This window comes from Puntigrus tetrazona, chromosome 25, assembly GCF_018831695.1.
Source record: "Puntigrus tetrazona isolate hp1 chromosome 25, ASM1883169v1, whole genome shotgun sequence".
Lineage (NCBI taxonomy): Eukaryota > Metazoa > Chordata > Actinopteri > Cypriniformes > Cyprinidae > Puntigrus > Puntigrus tetrazona.
Window position 1 is genome coordinate 16,363,376 of NC_056723.1, and position 21,131 is coordinate 16,384,506.

The following is a 21,131-nucleotide window of genomic DNA, read 5'->3' on the forward strand; positions in this document are numbered from 1 at the left end:
TAACTATATTTCGAAAATATTACGTTATATAACAAAACATATATTTAAAAGTTGTTATCATGCGTTTTATTTATAATTTTGTAATTATGGTAATAATTGTGGATCCATTTAGTACATATAAAAATTATTTATCATAAAAAAAAATGTGTTTAGCATTTAAAATTATTATTTGTGTGCTGTTTTTTAATAATACAATTAATAATTGTATTATATACAAAAAATAAATTAAAAGATTATCCCATACATAATATAACAAACAATGCATATATAATATTTAAAAGAATTTAACAATATATAAAAACTATTATAATTTATATATATATATATAATATAAATATAAATATAATAATTTATATATATATATATATATAAATATAAATGATGCTATAATATTATATAAATATATAAATTAAAATAATATTGATTTTTGATAAGCAATATACTTTTTTTTTTAAAAGTTTTTACTAATAATTTATATTTTGTTTATATTTTTATAATTACACACTATTTAAAATGTCTACCTTTATTTTCATCAGGCAGGCTTCACAGACGAAAACTGGCCCAAAATGTACTGAAATGCTTTCACGAACTCACAGATAAATCTCTCTGGACAAATTGAGCGAGCACAGCCTTAAAACGCTAAACTGCATCCTCAGTCGAGCTAAAAGCTTTGAGCTTGGGGTCTAGACTCCCCAGCGAACTGAATATAGCGGTATCGTTGTCCTGAACTGAAGCGACAGAGAAAAGAAGCTCAGACCTTCTTCTTGCGTCTCTCATCCTCTGCGCTGACAGACTGTCCTGGCCTGAGGTTTGCAGCAGCAGCCCACAGAAGGCCTTCATCACGGGGTGAGACTGGCTCACCTCGATCTTCAGGTAATGAGCGTAGCAGCGGTATCCTGCAGAGACGAGATGTCCAGAATCACACATCACAGTCACATTACATTTCTATTCCTAGAACTAAAAATCTGGCCTAAATCTAAATGGATGAGTCTTGTTTGATACAGCTGAGATTTATTATGTATATATAAATACACATGCATGTATATATGTACAATTATTATATATAATATAAATTATATGAATATAAAAACAGACACATTTCAAAATATATACTGTATGTGTGTGTATTTTTATTTACATAATATACACAGAACGCACATATATTATGTAAACAAACTACTTTGAATCGATTAATTGCAATTAATCATTTGACAACACTAACTACAATATAATTATATATATATATATATATATATAATATATACACACACATACAGTATATATATTAAAAGAACAAATGATAGATGTTATATGCAAAATATATGTAGTAATTACAATACATACCAATATTTGTAAAAATAAATATACATACACATATACATATACACATATATATATATATATATACACATACACATATACATATATATATATATATATACAAATATATATATATATATATATATATATATATATACATACACATATACATATATATTGTGGTGGGAGGAGCCAACGACAGACACAGTGGGCGTGGCGTCAGGCCTCGGAGAGCTTTTTATTAAACAATAAATACAAAATAAAGTGTCCAAAGGTGGAAAGTGTCCAAATAAAGGGGATCTGGTGTCCTCGTCGTGCATGGCGGGGAAAGTGAAGGTTGAGGCCGTGTTCCAGGAGAAGAGGTCCAGGTAAGGGGCGGAGTCCGGCGGTCACACGCTCCCCTTCTTCTGGTCCGGCGCGGCGGCGGCTTTCATCCGCGTCTCCGTCGCCGTTGCTCGAGGCGGCAGAGTGGGATGAGCTCTGTGTTCACGGACGGCGGGGTGAGTCCATCGCGCACCTTCCTGGACCCACGAGGACACCAGCGTGCATGCATGCGGGAAGAGACCGGTCTCCGAGGAGAGACGCGTCAGGTATTTAACGGCGGCGGTGACAAGGCTAATCCCTTCAGGTGCGCCTCGTCACGCCGCCAGACCCTGACCGATACCACGCCCCTCCTCTCGAACACACCCTCCCGTCGGGAGCCTGGTGAAGGGCGGCGAATAAGGGCGGGGTGATGGTGGCGATAAAGGAGGGGGCAGCCGACTCGTCACATTCCCCTCCCCAGCGTCAACCCGTCAGGCGGTGCCGCCCACGCAGGAGTGCTACCTTCCTCAACCAGGCTCCAGCGGTCGGGTGGGCGGGGCAGGATTCCTCTCCGGGCAACTCCTCTCGCACCGGGACAGAGAAACCGGGAATTAGTTGATAGGCTCGACCAGCCACGGGTAAATGACCGGTAAACGCAGCGTCACTTACCCTTCCTGGTGGCTGAGAGCAAGTCTCTCGTCGTTACTCCGTCCGGCATGGGTACCAGCGAGAGGGGATGGCGTCATCAGATGTTGCCCAACTGTGCCGTCTAAGCTCCGCCTTGCCCGCATTCTCCACCACTGTGGCGGGAGGAGCCAGCGACAGACACAGTGGGCGTGGCGTCAGGCCTCGGAGAGCTTTTTATTAACAAAAATAGTACAAAATAAAGTGTCCAGGAAAAGTGTCCAAATAAAAGGGGAAACTGGTGCCCTCGTTGTGCTTCTGGGATTGTGGAAGGTCAGGTAGTGTTCCAGGGGGCAGGGTCCAGGTAAGGGGCGGAGTCGGCGGTGCACGCGCTCCTCTCTCCTGTTCGGGGCGCGAGGCGGCGGCTTCTTCCGCGGCATCTCCGTCGCTTCTTTCCTCCGATCGTCAGAGATTTAGGGGATTTAACGGCTCGGCATCCTGGCCCGTCAGCCGTATCCGGGTGCAGTCGTCGCCTGGACTGTGCGGGGTTCCACGACGCGCTTGTCTAGCGGCGGGGACGAGCTCCTTCACGCACCCTTCCTGGACCCACGAGGACACCAGCGTGCATGCACGGGGAAGAGACCGGTCTCTCGAGGAGAGGCGCGCAGGGCATTTGCGGCGGCGGTGACAAGGCTAAATCCCCTTCAGGTGTGCCTCGTCACGCGCGCCAGACCTGGCCAATACCACGCCCCTCCTCTCGAACACACCCACTCCCCGTCGGGAGCCTGGTGAAGAGGCGCGAATAAAGGACGGGGTGATGGTGACAATAAAGAGGGAGGGGCAGCCGACTCGTCACATTCCCCCTCCCCAGCGTCAACCCGTCAGGCGTGCCGCCCAGGAGTGCTACCTTCCTCAACCAGGCTCCAGCAGTCGGATTGGGCGGGGCAGGATTCCTCTCCGGGCAACTCCCTCGCACGGGACAGAGAAACCGAATTAGTCGAATGCTCAACCAGCCACCGGGTAAATGACAGTAAGCGCAAGCGTCACTTACCCTTCCTGGTGGCTGGGAGCGAGTCTCCGTTGTTCCTCCGTCCCGGCATGGGTACCAGCGAGAGGGATGGCGTCATCAGATGTTGCCCAACTGTGCCGTCTAAGCTCCGCCTTGCCCGCATTCTCCACCACTGTGACGGGAGGAGCCAACGACAGACACAGTGGCGTGGCGTCAGGCCTCGGAGAGGCTTTTATTAAACAATAAATACAAAATAAAGTGTCCAAAGGTGGAAAGTGTCCAAATAAAAGGGGATCTGGTGTCCTCGTGGGTGCCGCGAGGAAAGTGAAGGTGAGGCCGTGTTCCAGGAGAAGGGTCCAGGTAAGGGGCGGAGTCCGGCGGTCACGCGCTCCCCTTCTTCTGGTCCGGGCGCGGGGCGGCGGCTTTTCAGCAGCGTCTCCGTCAGCCGTTGCTCGAGCGGCAGAGTGGGATGAGCTCTGTGTTCACGGACGGCGGGGTGAGGTCCATCGCGCACCCTTCCTGGACCCACGAGGACACCAGCGTGCATGCATCGGGGAAGAGACCGGTCTCCCGAGAGAGGCGGTCAGGTATTTAACGGCGGCGGTGACAAGGCTAATCCCCTTCAGGTGCGCCTCGTCACGCCGCCAGACCTGGACCGATACCACGCCCCTCCTCTCGAACACACCCACTCTCGTCGGAGAGCCTGGTGAAGAGCGGCGAATAAAGGACGGGGTGATGGTGGCGATAAAGAGGAGGGGCAACCCGACTTCGTCACAATATATATATATTATATAAATATATATATATACACGTATATAAATATATAACACACACATAATAAATATACACAGCACACACATTATGTAAAAAAAAATTCTTTATAGTGTAAATATTTCTTTATAGTAAATTTATGTATATAAAATGTTATTTATAGTGCTAAATACAATCTAATGCATTTAAAAAGTGAATAAAATATTAATGTATTTTGTATAATTCAAATATTTGTATATTTGAAAATGTCTCAAATATTTTGTAAAGCATAACGAACGAGATATTAAAAGCGGATGATATACTCATTAAATGAGTGTTGCCCTGTAAGCGGTACCTGGGTCGAACGTCTCGACGTTGCGGTTGAGAAGGCTGATATCCAAGCGTCCCAAGTGGACTATGTTGAAAAGGGCAGTGGTGACTATCCTCCAAATGCCCAATATAACACCAACCATGACATTAACCAGGAACAGCATGTAGCTGAGAAGAAACAGACTTCCTCTGTGGAGAGAAAAAACAATGATCCAAACTCTGGAAGTTTTATACATCACATTACACTGATGAAATTACATAAGCACTGACTAATATGAATTAACTTCATGTACTTAAACGGTTTAGGGTTACTTAGATGTAATTATGAAAAACAGTTATTATAATAGTATGTAACGTGTTTATTGTCGGCCAATCTTTCATGGTCAGTAAGAGGCAGAACAGGTGTTTTTGTAATATCGTGTATGACGGCACCTGTTGTTCAGATCTCTCGTTCCTGCGTCCTTCTTGATGAACAAAACCTGGAGGTTAGATGCTGGAGGAGCACGGCCAGGAACAGCATCAGCCAGAAGGGCCTTCAGAAGAGAGCAGGAGAGAGAGGACTGACAGGAGGCTTTAGCTGAGATCGGTGGCTTGCGGGGTCACGACCCTCAAGCCACGCTCATCATCTGAAGTCACTCACCACATGCTGCCGATAACGTGGAAGAGCAGGAGATTGGTGCCATAGAGGACAGGGATGATGACGAGGAAGACAGCGAACAGAATACAGATGAAGAACACCAGAGTCTGGATCACCATGCCTGGAACACGCACATAACACCCGTCAGTTAACATTAATGTTACATTATTTCATATGGTTTAATTGTTATAAAAACCGTGAATGACATAACGAAATGAAAACAAAATCATTAAATTAAACAATTAACAAAAAGTAATATATTGAAATATAACATAAAGGTATTTCTTTAAATATAAAAAGCAACCTGTAAAAAAAAAAAAAAATTAATTAGACAAAAATAAAACATTATTCATAGGAATAGAACAAAATAAATAAAAGAAACAACAATATAATAAATACAATATATTTATTTACTTACAAACAACACAAAATCCACTTTCTCAAATGTGCCTGAAAGCACTTTATTTTAAATGTTTTTTTGTTTGTTTGTTTTTATCAAAACATACCTTACTCCATCTATGATGGATTTTTTTATCTTCTAACTATAAATTATATATTTAACATAGTAATAAAAAATAATAAATAAATAAAATAAACTTCTTTATTAAGAACAGCACAAAAAATGATCCATTTCCTTACAAAAATAACCCAGAGCGCATCGTTTTACTTTTATTTATTCATTCAAATAAATGAAATGTGGTATGGAGAGAAATGTCCAAAAGAAAAATAAATCTAAAATGATCCAAGACTGTACTCTGCTACATTTAATTAAAATATTAGCTCATTAATTAAAAAACTAGTTTGTCAGTTCACATTTAGTTTGTTCAGCACACACTGAGCAGGTGAAGTAGTCTTTAGATCGTGTCTCTCACACTGTTACAGTACAAGCAGCAGCCCTCACCGAGACAGATAAGGGCGGCCTGAGAGGCTGGTGAAGCCCATCCAGCAGACCAGAGCGGGCCGGGACGAGGCGCATGCTCCTGTGGCAGTTATACACACTAAACACGTCTCCTCTGTACAGTCCCTTCAGATTAGACCTGAGTGAACACACACACACACACACACACACACACACACACACAGGTAACGAGGGCGTCTCTTTATGAAGAAGAAACTGATATGAAATTGCAGGTCGCAGAGTCAAACTGCCATTAATCACATTTAAAAACTCCATTTGAAAAGTCATTATTTTTAATATGCTATTCCTGACTGTAATTACCTCGTTCTCATTAGCCTAGTAAATTATTTTCCCGTTTCACCTCCAGCTAGTCAGTTATGATAAAGTTATTAGTGATGCATTCACATATGTGCGTGAAGTCAGGAGACGCGCCAGCGATGAACAATAACAAGATGAAATGTATGTCAGCAAATCTTAGGAAAATAATGGAAGCGAAACGATAAATCAGTCGTGATTTATCGTTTGACAGCACTATTTAAGACGCATCTGCGTATGTGTACTGCAGCAGCTGGATGTGTGTGTGTGTGTGTGTGTGTGTCACCTGTGCAGGACCATGGACCTCATGAGCATGAGCAGATTGAGCAGACAGGACAGGGTCACCGCTGACAGATAGCAAACTGAAACAAACACAGTCACATGAGCCTCAAACACACTCTCACCGCCTCAGCACTTTCCGAGAGTCCAGCCACAGTTCAGCGGGCGGCTGTGCTGACCACTTCACTATTCCTCTGCTGATTTACAGGAGTATTCAAAGCCAAGAGAAAGTGATTTCTGAATCAATGCAAGCTCACATCGCTTATCGCTTATCGGAGATCGCCGTTAAAGGGTTAGTGCACCCCAAAATGTCAATCCAAACCCGTGAGACCTTCATTCATCTTGGGACACAAAGTAAGATATTTTTTGATGAAATCGGAGCGATATCTGACCCTCCATAGACAGAAACACAGGTCTTACAGGTTTGGAAATGACTATATATACACTATATTGCCAAAAGTATTCGCTCACACATGAACTTAAGCGACGCCCCATTCCTAATCCACAGGGTTCAATATGATGTGGATACACACTTTGCAGCTACAACAGGTTTAGGAGTGTGTTTATGGGAATTTTTGACCATTCTTCCAGAAGCACATTTGTGAGGTCATACACAGATGTTGGACGAGAAGGTCTGGCTCTCGGTCTCCGCTCTGATTCATCCCAAAGGTGTTCTATCGGGGGTTGAGGTCAGGCCAATCAAGTTCATCCACACCAGACTCTGTCATCCATGTCTTTATGGATCTTGCTTTGTGCACTGGTGCACAGTCATGTTGGAAGTGGAAGGGGCCAGCTCCAAACTGTTCCCACGGGAGCATGGATTTGTCCAAAATTTCTTGGTATGCTGAAGCATTCAGTTTCTTTCACTGGAACTAAGGGGTCAAGCTCAGCTCCCACAAAACTTTACACTTGGGACAATGCAATCAGACGAGCACGGTTCTCCTGGCAACCGCCAAACCCAGACTCTTCCATCAGCGAGGAAATTTCACGACTGGACTAGTTGCACAGTAGGAATCCTATCACAGCTCCACGCTGGAATTCACTGAGCTCCTGAGAGCGACCCATTCTTTTACAAATGTTTGTAAAAAGTGCTAGGTGCTTGATTTTATACACCTGTGGCCATGAGAGTGATTGGAACAACAGATTCGGATTATTTGGATGGGTGAGCAGATACTTTTGGCAATAACACATAATAAACATACATAATAAATATATGCAACACATATACATTATGTAAACAAAAACAGTTTTGAATGAGATTAATCGCAATTAATCATTTGGCAACACTTACAATGAGACAAAACAATGAATAAATGCATGCACAAAAATATATTCAATATATATATTTCAATATATAATAAATACAATAATAAAAAAATATACATTGAATATATTGTGTATTTTTAGAATGTAATGTTGAAATTTATATTAAATTAAATTAGTTGAACTTTAAAGTTTTCTGACCCATTTTGACCAATACAGTGTATTGTCCTGAATTATACGGACAGTCCTGGAATTATGGATATTATAATATAGAGTGTAATAATGTAAATCACATCCAAGTCCTAAGTATGAGAATGACTCACTTTCCACACACCACAGATAGTAGACTACAATCCTGACCACCTCCTGACGGTCATCTGACAGGATGATATTGAAGCCGGCCAACAGGAAGGCGATGTTTTCGTCGACTCCTCTGCGGACGATGTGTAGAGTGGGCAGCACGCCTGCCACCAGTAAGAGCGCCATCTAAGACATTCACAAGAACAGAGGTGGCCTTCAAATCGATCGAACGCACGCGAATGAATACTTTTAGACTGAAATAACTCTTATAACGGGGCTGGCTTGTTGGAGCGTTTACCTGATAAAGCGCGATGAATGACACAACCACAGAGATCGCCAGTTTCAGAGGGAACCTAAAAACTGAGGGAGAAGAAATTCAATTACAGTAAATTAATAGAATCAAGGCTTTTGAAGAGTTTGGGGTTGGCAAGTCTCTTATGCTCACCAAGGCTGCTTTTATTTGATCAAAAATAGAGTAAAAATGCGAAGTATTATTACATTTAAAATCACTCTGTTCTATGTGAATATATTTTAAAATGCTATTTATTCCTGTGGTTAAAGCTGCATTTTCAGCACCATTGGTCCAGTCTTCAGGGTCACATCTATATGTAAAATAACATGCATTTTATATGATCCCTCTTATTTTGGTAAAACAATTAACATTTTGCAGATTCTGAAGGGGGGATGTAGACATTTGAGCTCAACTGTACATATTTTTGATGCATTTTTAAATGTTATTTTACCATCCTCTGGCGTGTAGATGTAAGACTTGGCAGCATCTCGGAGTCTTTCAAACAGTTTGGGTTTTGATGCAATGGAACTGCAACAGCAAGAGTCAAAAACAACAATAAGAAATTACATGAAAATAATAACCCTCATATTCTTTCAGATGCACGATTAAACATAATAGATGGTTTCTTATAGGTTCAGTTGCCTTTTACAAAGCGACTTTTAATGGGATTGGAAGCTGCAACCCTAATGACTTGATATCTGAGGTCTGTCTATATATACACCTTACTCCATATTCCGTCCTACATTATCAATGCATATTTCTCTCCGTTGCACTGCGTTCCTATGCAGACTATATCATACCGACATACTTTCCTCACATTGCTCACGGGACTATAATCAATGACATTTCAGATGCTCGGTGCATTTTTGCATGAATAAGATCAGCATCTGTACAGTACAGACAGACTGAATGGCATTAGCTCATGATTCCAACTCTGGGGCAAGCGGCGGATCGCTATCTACCAATCTTTGCATAAGTCAGTTTATAGTAGGTGTGATTTACCACCAGTCAATGGAAATGAGGAAGGAAATAGTCTATATCCCGTCTGACTGGCTATTGTGCAGTGGACCGATGCTATAATAGAGGTTGCTTCACCTTTCCTTGCCTTCATTGCAATCAAATTCCACTCAATTAGCAAAAGGGTTTAAGAAGATTAGTTCACATTGCAGTATGCCAAGCATTTTAATATGCTACAAAATAGGGCCTGGAATGTTTTATTATTTAAGCGTTATTTCATTTTTGGGTAAAAAAAAAAAAAATAATTTTATAAATTTTTTATTCATAAAGTGTTTCATGATCATTTACATTAAGTAATAAATACATTTTTATAATATTTACTATAATTTTATAATAATATAAATATATTTAATACATTACGGTTATTAAGTGATTCAGTCAACATTTGTAAAAATGTATATTTATATTCTTATATTTTATATTATATACAAATATATCGAAACGTATATGCATGAATTTCTCTTAAATATATACATGCATGGGATTGTATTTATATATACAATGAATATACACATTATATATAAACAAAACATTTTGGACTAAAAATAGTCGAAATAAACAGTAATGTGAAACTCAGAAGTTTACAATATTTAAGAAAAGTATCAGCTCACTGACTGAAATTCTTATTAAGGGTTACTAATATAATTTCTGCTCTTTTAGATTCTCGGACCTTTGGGTTGAGTGCATAACGTAAGTGTGCATCACCTGATTTTGTTGGCCTTTTTCTTCTTGAGAATCTTTTCACGTAATCTCTGTAATAACTGCTGCTGAGGTCCTGCAAGAAAGGAAAAAAATTGCATTCATTCTGTTCATGCTGATATGAATCTTTAAACGTTATTTCTCGAAAATAGAAACTGTCTATCATGCAGCGTGACGTGACTAAAAGTTTGCTTGTCGTTTTGTTAATTAAAAAAAACTTATCTAGATTTGTTTACTCGCGTGTGTTATGAGGGGATCGCTCCTCTCTTATTTCATCCAAATGTTTTCGTCATAGCGATTATAGCTGAATAACACTGGTATTGTGCGTTTCCTATAAGAAAACAACACTGTGTTTGTGTAATATGCCCTGTGAGTCAAACATAACCCAATCCCACTGAGCTGCTTACAATGATTAGAGCTCTGGAATGCAGGTGCGAGTTTACAAACTCCCCTCTTGCCTTTCCATGCTGCTAAGTCCCTTCATTATGAATTAACACAGCGGTGCTTAACTGGCGGGTCGTGACCCGAAAATGGGTCACAGGTCTGTTGTAACGGGGTTGCATAGCAGGAAAAACAACGTTCAGTACAAACTGATCAATAAGAGTGAATGATAAAAGAAAAATGCCAATTGTTCATAATGGTTTAATGTGGCTGTCAAACAAATCTTCTTAATATATGTGTGTGTGTGTTTCTGCGTGTATTTATTATGCATGTATCAATACACACGTTTTGAAAATTTTATTTTCTATATTCCTATTCTATATTTCTAATAATAGAATGATATGAATAAATATTTTTAACATATATTTTATTTTTACACATAAACCAAAACATTTATTTTGGATGTGATTAATTGTTTGACAGGACTGATATACACACTATGTGTGTGTGTGTGTGTATAAAAATATGAATTTTTGAGGAGCTGTACAACATGATTATTCTACGATCTGAGCTAACCTCGTTTTTCAAATATTAAGCACAGAAGCAGTAAAAAAAAAATTGATAATGCAAAATTATGCTTTAATTATATTAGATTATGCCACAATTTCACCTTTTTAATTTATATTTCTCTGTAGTAATCTTTAATATATTATCTCTATATTTGTTATGATATCAGAAGATTTTAGACTTTTTATAACTTTTGGGGAAATGATGTGTCAAAACAAACATGAAATAATGTTTTAGCGTTTATAACTTCATTCTATATATATATAAATTTTGACTAGTACTTAAATCTTTAAGTAAATTAATAATAATTTTTTGTTATAAATCAAATGATTAAAACCACATGGTTTGAAGTATAATGGCAAAGAATATGAAACTTTTGCATTAAACCTTTATGGTTTTGATGCTTAAAACCCTTTTTCATCCTTGACCCATTTAATATATATTATTTCATCTTTTTAACATCTTTTGGACAGTCGTACCTCAGAGGCGTTGCTGGTGTCTGTGTTCTGTAAGCCTTTGAACAGAAGCAGAGGATACTGGAAACTAAGGAAAGCCAGACAAGCGATCTGAGGAAGGCTGCTGAACAGCACATAGTACTTATAGATCTGCAGACAAAGAGAAAAACAGACCAATCAATGTCAAATAACCTCAAATGTTTGCAATCCTTTGTCTGGCTGCATCACCCACCCATTTCCAGTGTAAATCAATCTCGCTCTTATATCACGCTTTGGTGAGAACCAGTTGTTGCAGTTGGATTCTTTAGTTTTTGTTTGTAGCAGGCAGTACCATCAAACTAAACTAGAATCATTCGTTTCATTGTGCATCTCGTGTAACGTGGCACTTTTTCCTCGGGTTCTGACAGAAACTAAAGGATTAACTGAAGGAAGCTCCGCGGTGAGATCCCGAGAAGCAGAACGAATTGTTTTGAGGTTTGACCGTTCGTTTAGCAGACGGAAGGACAATGAGAACAAAACGGACGGCCGAGGGGATAAGGTTAAAGAACTTAAGCTGCAACAGAAAAGTTCCTGCAAGTCTTATTCAGCACACAGTGGAAAGTGCAGTAAACTACGTTTGGTGGTGTTTCAGATCTGTGTGCTCATCGTTACCTGTGGTGTTTTGGGACAGTCCACTTTCTGCCAGACCAGAACTCCGGAAGTGCGTCCACGACAGCAGGCTGCCCAAGACGTAACCCACCTTGTTATGCAGCGTACCGCAGGCCAGAAGAGGGTAGTACAACGCGGGGTAGTACAGCAGAGCCAGGATCAGCCAGAACTCTACAGACGCACAGAACAAAATAATACAACCTGTCTGCTCTCAGACAGAACCGGCCTTAACCTAAAAGGTCTATATTTGCTTTTAAACAGTGATGAAGCCCAGCGGATAAAGCTGAATGGTTGTAAACTAGTTAAACTACACAGTATATATATATATATATATATGTATGTGTGCTAAACAATTTATTCTGGATCACGATTAATCAGAGGGCACTAATAAGTTGTATGTAAAAGAGGGCCATCAACAATAACGGACGTATTGGTCAAAAGCAGCAAACGGTTAGATAACACAAACCTGTTTGCTAGAGAATCAAAAATGTAGGCGATAATCCAATTACAAAACCCAAATAAGAAGGACTAGCAGTTCAGAGAAGAAAAAAAAGATCAGGTAGGGTGCTACTTTTCATCCTCTTGTGTGAACTGAGCCTAGTTTGGATAGCTGCCATCCGGTGAATAGAGCGAGTGTTCATTTGATAGCGCCCGGTGAAGGGTGAGCCACGACACCCCTCCAACCCGATGAGGAAGAAGTTCCCAAACTCTTTGGTGGCCGGAAGCCTTTGATTTACATTATGACAGAAAACTAGAACTAGAAAGAAGTAGTATCTTCGTAGCATTAACATAAATGATCATCCCTGACTAAACTATTTTAAGCCCACACTCAACTTCATTTCTCGTGGGATTCGAACCAACAACCTTCTGTTTGCTAGTCCTGAGTCTTAGCTATTTTAACGACCTAAGCTCACGGTCTGAAGCATACGCCGCAGGTAATTACAAAAAATGACAAAAAAAAATGTCCGTGTGTAATAAGCCAATCAGAGTATCACCTCCCATTCCCTTGCGCAAAGGCTGAACGCTTCAAAAGCACATAAAAAGAATAATCTTTTACATCAGTAATCATTTTTATTATTTGGCATGTTTGTGATCTGCTGTGAGTCCCTGTGTGTGAGTAACAGCTTTTAAATAAGGTTCATTAGTTAACATGAACTAAGACTAAACGATACGGTTAACTTCAGCATTTAATAATGCATTATTAAAATCACAAGTTGGGCTTGTTAACAGTAGTTGATAACATGAGTAATTATAAGTGCTCTTTAAATAAAAAAAAAATACTCATTGACTTTAGACTTTAGACATCCACTGGATGTGAAAATAATAAGACTGAAACTAGCAAAAAACACTTGCATCCCACCTCTGTATCTGATCTAGGCCCTCGACCATAAAACTACACATAAAACTACACATAAATACTGGCATAATCACACTATAAATGCATTTCAGGTCTTCACAGAGCACTAAATCTTGTCAACATACCTTTGTTCGTGACGTCTTTAGTGAAAGGAAGCGGATGGTGACTGAGGACCATTCCAAGCAGCTTGCAGAAGAGAACGCCATACACAGCTACAGCAAGGCCTTTGTGTTGTGTGTGGTCTAAAAAGTTTACCGGGCTGAGGAAAACATAATTATAAATAATGAACATGATAGGTCATGATCACCGCGTGGCTAAAATGGTCTGACGCTGATTTGGCGTGATTTACTGACCTGAGTAAACCTGTAAGTCCCCGCTGATTGTCACCCAGCTTCTGTCGTCTGGCCAGGATGGCGAGAACCAGCATGACCACCAGCTTTGGACATAAAGAGAGGGCGTTTTGTCAGTCTTACATCCTCTGAAGACCCACCAGAGGCCGACGCAGCTGGGACTTTGACCCTTTATTAACCCCTTCTGCATCACAGCTTCTCGGTTCAAATGAAACCACAGACCCCTATGAAACAAGGGCAGAGCCCATTTCCAAAGACGCTGCGTGTGTTTCTGGTGTGAGTAAGTGCGTTATCAGAGAGCACAGGCGTGGGATCAGTGGTCTGCAGTGACCTTTAACACTTTTAGGAAGTGTCATGGCCCCATGTGGAAGAGGTCATCTTTGGCCATCATAGTCGATCAGCATATGGCTTTTTGTGTAAATATCAAAGGGCCAGGAACTCAGTGGGACGTCTGGAAGTTACAAATGATCTGAGTCGGTTTGAAATGTTTAAGATAAATTACTGCGACAGAACTATGAAATATCGCTGTGGTTAATGTATTACTGTTAACAGTAAAACCACAAAATAATTGTTTATTTACAACTTCCTTAAAAAGACAACCTCAAAACAAAAACCGCAGAAATATGCAAAAAGTTATTTGATTTCAGCTAGTTGCCAAGTCAATGAAAACTTAATAAAAAAAATAAATAAATTATATATATATATAGATATTGCTAAAGATTTTCAGCGTCTAAAAATAAAATAAAATAAAAATTAATTCTACTAATCCAAAATAAGGACTTATTTTACAAAATATTTACTCAAGATAAATAGTTTATCCAAAGGTCATTTTTTTTTACAGAAGGGTACATCTTAAAATATCAAAATATTGTCTGCTTAATCCTAGCCAATGCATGTATGTCTATCACCAGTATGAAAATCAAAAAAAATTAATAAACGTTTAAAAAACACAACAGAGCATGAAGAAGTCAGTATGTCTCATCTTTAGGGAACTCACAGATATTGCAGCAATGCATATGTGGAAGAGGCCTTCGTCAGCGGTTGGGTCACATGGTGGGATAACTCTGAAAATTTCACAAACACAGAGTATTTATCATAAGCTGGTGAGATCCAGGCCGATTACTCAGCCTTCATGCGCTCCCTTCCTCCCCTCCGTTCCCAAGCAATAGACCATTACTAACAAGCGCACTTCTACCCGACCTTTTCGAGCGCAGATTATTCGTTTAAAGCGATTGTTGTAGGTAATGTGACTGACGAGAAACGTCAGCACGCGACCCCCCCTCACGCTGAACTGAAATGCTGGGGTTGAACTTACGACTGCTGAAGATGATGAATGATAGAAGAAGCTCGGAGGTGAATGAAAAGATCCTGATTGTGTTTGGTTGGAGGAGGCTAACGTGTGATCTACTGAAGTAACTCTAGATTCACAGTTTGGTGTCTTGTTACCTAAAATCCAGCCAAAAAGTCTCTTGTATATGTGAAAAGAGCCGAAGATGAGATCAAAGTCAGAAAATCTCTACGTGAATCGCAGTGATGGATGTGTATATCACTTTCAGCAGAAATATGTTTGCACACCTGTAGACTTGGAACCGTATAAATGTTCTGGATAGTGCGTTATGAGATGGCAACAAACTATACGATGAGCAGCAATAAAGATAATATCTAATGAATATCTGATGACCTTAACCATGTTATCTATCTGAAATCACAGAAGTTAATGTCTAAACCCAGGAACCCATCAATGCATTTTTATCATTATTTAAACACCACTTTTTATTTTTAAATAAACTAAATTATAATACAAAAACTAAATATATATATATATATATATATATATATATATATATATATATATATATATATATATATATATATATATATATATATATATATATATATATATATACACACACAATGAATTTTTACTTGTATCGTGTGTCTGTGATATTTTTAATATTTGTTATTTGTAAAATGTATTGAACTTACAAGTTATAATGATGCAAAATGACAAATATTCATAATTTAAATTTTTTATTCAAGATTTTCATAATTTTATTTGTTATTAATTGTTATTAAAAAGAATATAAATCTAATATACATATCTGTGTGTATTATACAAGATTTAAACAAAGATTTAAATATACATTAAATATAAAATTATCAAATTCAATTTAAACTTAATTTAAACTGAACTATATATGATTATGGTTATACACACATACATATATATATAAACCATTTACATTGTTTTTAATATTTGTTAATTATTGTTTGTCATGTTATAGAATTGATACATTTTACATATTAAATTATTTTGAAACAAAATATATATTTATTTTGGTTTTTCATACATTTTTTCCCCACTCAAAACACAACAAAGCTTTGATTTCATTTGACAATTTACCATAACGAATCATTCATAAGACACAAATCAAGAGTACTTACTCGGCGGGAGGTTTGGTGGGCAGTGCGTTTTCGTACCAGTCCGAGTAGTCGTAGTCGTCTTTCACAGTTTCTGCACTCATGGTGCCAACCTACAGATGAAACAGAAGTTTCAATGAGCTCCAATAACTTAGACAGCAGTCTTCCACACTCCTGTGAGACACAAAATCGTTCAGTTTTTGTCCCTGAAGTCTCCTCTTGTTCAGGTGCACCGTTAACACCGCTGACTCAGAGCTGTGAGGAGCAATGTGACGGGTCCCTTTCTGCAGCATGCCAACCCAAAACGTCTTTGCTTCAGCTTGGATCTCCTTTTCAGATGGGGGATTACCACCTCGCTGAAAACCAGGAGAGAGAGAAAGGGGGGTGTGAAAGCAGTCCAGAGAGAAGTTTTCTCTCCCGCCACCTGTAGTTCAGAAGGATTAGGTGGACTTCCAAGGGCTGCTACTGTGAGTCTGGACTTATAAAACAGACCGGTAGTGTGTGGGGCGAATGCTGACATATTCCACCGTGATAACAGGGAAATTCATGTTCCAGTTATCAGGTGGAGATTCCCAAGGCTGACTCGGAGAGTGAGGTATAAGGAAGTTATTTCCATGAACCACACACACGTACTGACGCATGTGTGAGGAATCAAGAAGGACGCAGCACAGGTTATGCTTCATAAAGCGCATTCCATTCGTTACGACTGCACAATTTTATCTACCAGAGATAAAATTATTTCAAACTGATATTCTGAGTCTTTTTGTCTTAAAATTATTAATCGCATCTGAAATAAATGTTGTTTTTTCACATATGTGTATTGTGTATACTTATGTATATATACTCAAAACATATTTTGAAAACAATTATGTATATTCGCATACTAGTGCTGTAAAAATATAAGCGAATCATGATTAATCACATCAAAAATAAGTTTCCATAATGTATATATATATATATATATATATATATATATATATATATATATATATATATATATATATATATATATATATATACACACACAACATTTTTTTCTTAAATATATGCATGTTTTTGTAAGTATATATATATACATATAAACTGTACACATACATACAACATGTAAGCAAAACCTTAATTTTGGAAGTGATTAATCACGATTATCGTTTAAAGTGTTTTTAAGATGCCTGAGCCTACTTGTTTGTCACTTTTTTGTAGATTTCATCACTGAAACCTATATTTAAGCTTTGAAAGAAGGCACAAACACCAACCAACCAACAACAGCATAACAGTGGACAAAAATCACTCAAACGCAGGCCAGCTTGCCTTTTTCATTTCACTTTACAAGACGCGTCGGCTCATGGACCGGAGTGGTGTGGATTATTGTCTCACTCCGACGGCACCCATTCACTGCAGAGGATCCACTGTGTGCTAACCTGAAATCTTGAATTGCCTGAAAGCGAGTACATTTAAATAAAAAGGTGTGTTGCCACACCCCCTAAATAACCACGCCCCTTCTTTAGTATGAGGAACCTGGAAGTTTTCGCAACCTTCGGCTGCATTGTTGCCCTCATTATGCTGGGATTAGAGTCAAAGACGGTTAAGAAAAGCTCAAAAATCCATTTATAACAATGTCGAGAACCTGAGAAAGGGCAAAACTTCACGAACCGCATTCGTGGAGACAAAAACAAAGCAGGATTTACAAACAAAGGGCGCGGAACAAAGAATGCTTTGAAGAGCTTGGATTACATCATGGAAGTGTGCCTGAAAGCTTGCTTATATCTGGTTCGGAGAAGGTCAACGGTGGACACGACGCATCTAATTTCCAAATAATTTAAGATTATGAAACCTACCTGGATCTACCCGAGAGGTATAAGGCTTTTCCGAACTTTGACTATCCTATCTTTCCTCTCCTATTTCAAACAACCCAATGCAGCCATTCCCGAAAAAAAGAAGATACAGTGCGCCATTCACTGAAGACCTGAACCATCTCACGACTCTATTTATTTCCCTAATGAGTCAGCCTGACACACGTAGAAGCTTGATCCGTGTAATATCCCTCCTACAGCTACATTCACAGCGTCACATACGTGCTGTCGTAACAGACGAGCCCAACACAATTACACCGTTCCCCACGTGGGTGGCCTTTGAAGCGGTGTAGGTTCGTTCTGGCACAGTCAAACCTAAATGGGATCCTGTCAGTGTCCGCGGGAGCTCCTGACAAGGATGAAACCGATTAAAGAGGCAACGCCATTGAGCGCAAGGCCCAAGATGGATGCTGCCTGTAATGACTTCATAGGAGCCACCATCACTCAAGGGCTCTGGGGACGACCTCCAGTCACCATTTACCATGAAAACAGTCTCCATGGTGCTGTGCCATTGTCGGCGAAGCTTTTAGTGGAAGATAAAGAAGGCCAGGTGACAGACGAGACTGCCGTTGCGTTAGCTGGCGATGAATTTCGTGGAGAAGAGATGCAGCTGGAGTTAATAAAGATAGAGCACATAAGTAACGAATTATGAAAACTGAAAATGGCGCATCTAAACACGATCATTACTCCATGATGGTGGATCAAGCAATATAACAATAACATGGCAAATGTAGACATTATGCACATAACATAAATTACGTATTAAAACCGATTTCGAATGCAGCAAGACAGCACTAATGATATATTTGTTGAAATGATTAAATAGCCTCCCCAATAAAACGTGCTAAATCGCATGTACTGGATACAATAGAAATGAAGAAAGAAAAAATTCTTGTGCCGACCAAAGTCATTTCAACACATATGATGTCATAATTATGCCTTTAATAATTAATATAAAATAAAGTGATGGAAAAGGAAACTATATGCTACATCAGTTATTCTCAGGTTCATATGGTGTTCTGGAAAAATAACCACAGGTGTAGAAAGAAAATGGTTTCAACAGTAAGTAGGCTGAATATCTATTTTATGTTCATTTGCATTATATATATATATATATATATATATATATATATATATATATATATATATATATATATATATAGCCTACTTGCTAAAACAATACTGCCGTTACTACAGCCTAATGCTTTATAGTTTATATCCTTGCAAAATATAAACTATATTGTTGGATATCCAACTTTAGGCCTATAGCGAATTTCAGTAACTTGACTTGTTAAATCACACAGAAATTTAATTTGTAACTTAGGCTATTCTGTACAAAATATGTGTTGTATAAATTAAAGACTAGAATAAATCTATTGTCTTGACCCTTGTCAGAAACGCAATTTCCAACGCTAAACTAGCCGGCGCCGAGTTTTTCCTCAGAGACTTTTAGCATGTTGCTATGCAGTTGCTAAGGTGTGTGTGTGTGTGTGTGTGTGAGAGAGAGAGATACAATCAAACTCAACTAACTAGTTCTCAACGAGGCACATGTGGTTTGTTTCACCCTAAAATGTTGTTAATTTGTTTTCGCCTGTTAACAGCACGTGCGTGCGGAGGTTAACGTTGGCAAGGTCACGTTATCACCAATAACGGATTTTTAGTAAGCACGCAATTTTATTAATTGGGTTTTTTTTTCCAATGGCACGCGTGAAATACTCATTTATTTGGATAACTCACCATCTCCCGACCTCAGACGAAAAGGCTCACCTGACACGCACACGCGTGCGCGCGCACGTAACACGTTTACGGACGGTTGCGTGAACTGAACCGATTCATCCCGCCGTGCATCTTCGGTGCGTCCATACAAGACCAATCTCATCATGCAACCGTTTATGATTTGAAAGAGCTTTTCTTCTAAATAGCCAGTGTGTGTATATTTACAGTGCATTTTTATAGCATGCACTATTTACTTATTTCTTTATTATTTGTGAAGGTTTTACTTGTAGTTTATAACTTCCCAGTAGTTTACTCACACACAAAAAAACGAAGTACTAAATCGCACAAAACTATGACTATGATTAAATTATGAGTGACTCCTTACCTTGATCCCAAGATAAAAATTCACAAAGTTTCGGTCCCACCTTGAGACCCTTTGCAATGTGCAAATTCCTGTATATCCAGGTTTCTTCACTTTACAGCTTTGCAATCATATGTTTGGTGTTTTGAATGAGGTTTTGCATACACACTGCGCGCCGTCTCTGCAGACTTTGACCCTTCTGTGCAGTGGCCACAATATCTCGTAACGAACCGGAAGAAAAAAGACACAAGGAAAGTGCTGTTGTAAGATAGGACACCTCTTGGCTGAAGTTCAGCGCAGTGGCCTTTGATCACTGATACGAAACATCAAGGGAAATTGATACATGTTTTGCTCTGCGTTCACACAGTAAAGCAGGAAAGCGTATTGCAAACCAAACGGAAACATTTGTATTTTATGGCTAAAGCCGCCGATGCACACACGCATAAACATGAGGCGTATACCATAGGATGAAGCTTTATAATGCTTTTCATTGACAATAACATCTTTATGATAATCTATAGCAACAGAACTAAACTTAGATATGCTCTGTATGTTCTATGTGCAGGACAAACAAGCTGCAGCGCTCTAATTGGATTCTAATTAACATGAATTTCCTCGCTGCGTTTGTTTGTCTTTATCTTCTCTCATTATGCAGTGAGAAGGGATCAGGATTGAAGACAAGGAGCTGGATTTTGTGAATGTATGGTTTAATTAGGTTGGTGAGTATCAGCTGGTTTTGGCCGCAGAGAATCATTTACTTGAAGATTCTGGGTCCAGGGTCTGAGACTCGAAGATGGAGGTGTTTTGGAGGTTTATTTTTATCCTAATTGTGGCTTCCCAAGTTTGTCTTTGCTTTATTCAGCGGTAGGTCAGTTTTAGAGCCACAATAGTCTTCAGTTGGTCAATTACATTATGGAATTTTTTTTGTTCACAAATACAAAAAAATGACATTTTTACATATGAATTAAATGCACAGCTTCCATCTTTTG

The 21,131-nt window shown here is 39.1% G+C and overlaps 1 pseudogene; it reads right to left on the reverse strand.

The window, feature by feature from the left end:
- Window positions 1–639: 639 nt before the first annotated feature.
- LOC122331311 lies at window positions 640–20,130 on the reverse strand (annotated as a pseudogene).
- Between the last annotated feature and the right edge of the window lie 1,001 nt (window positions 20,131–21,131).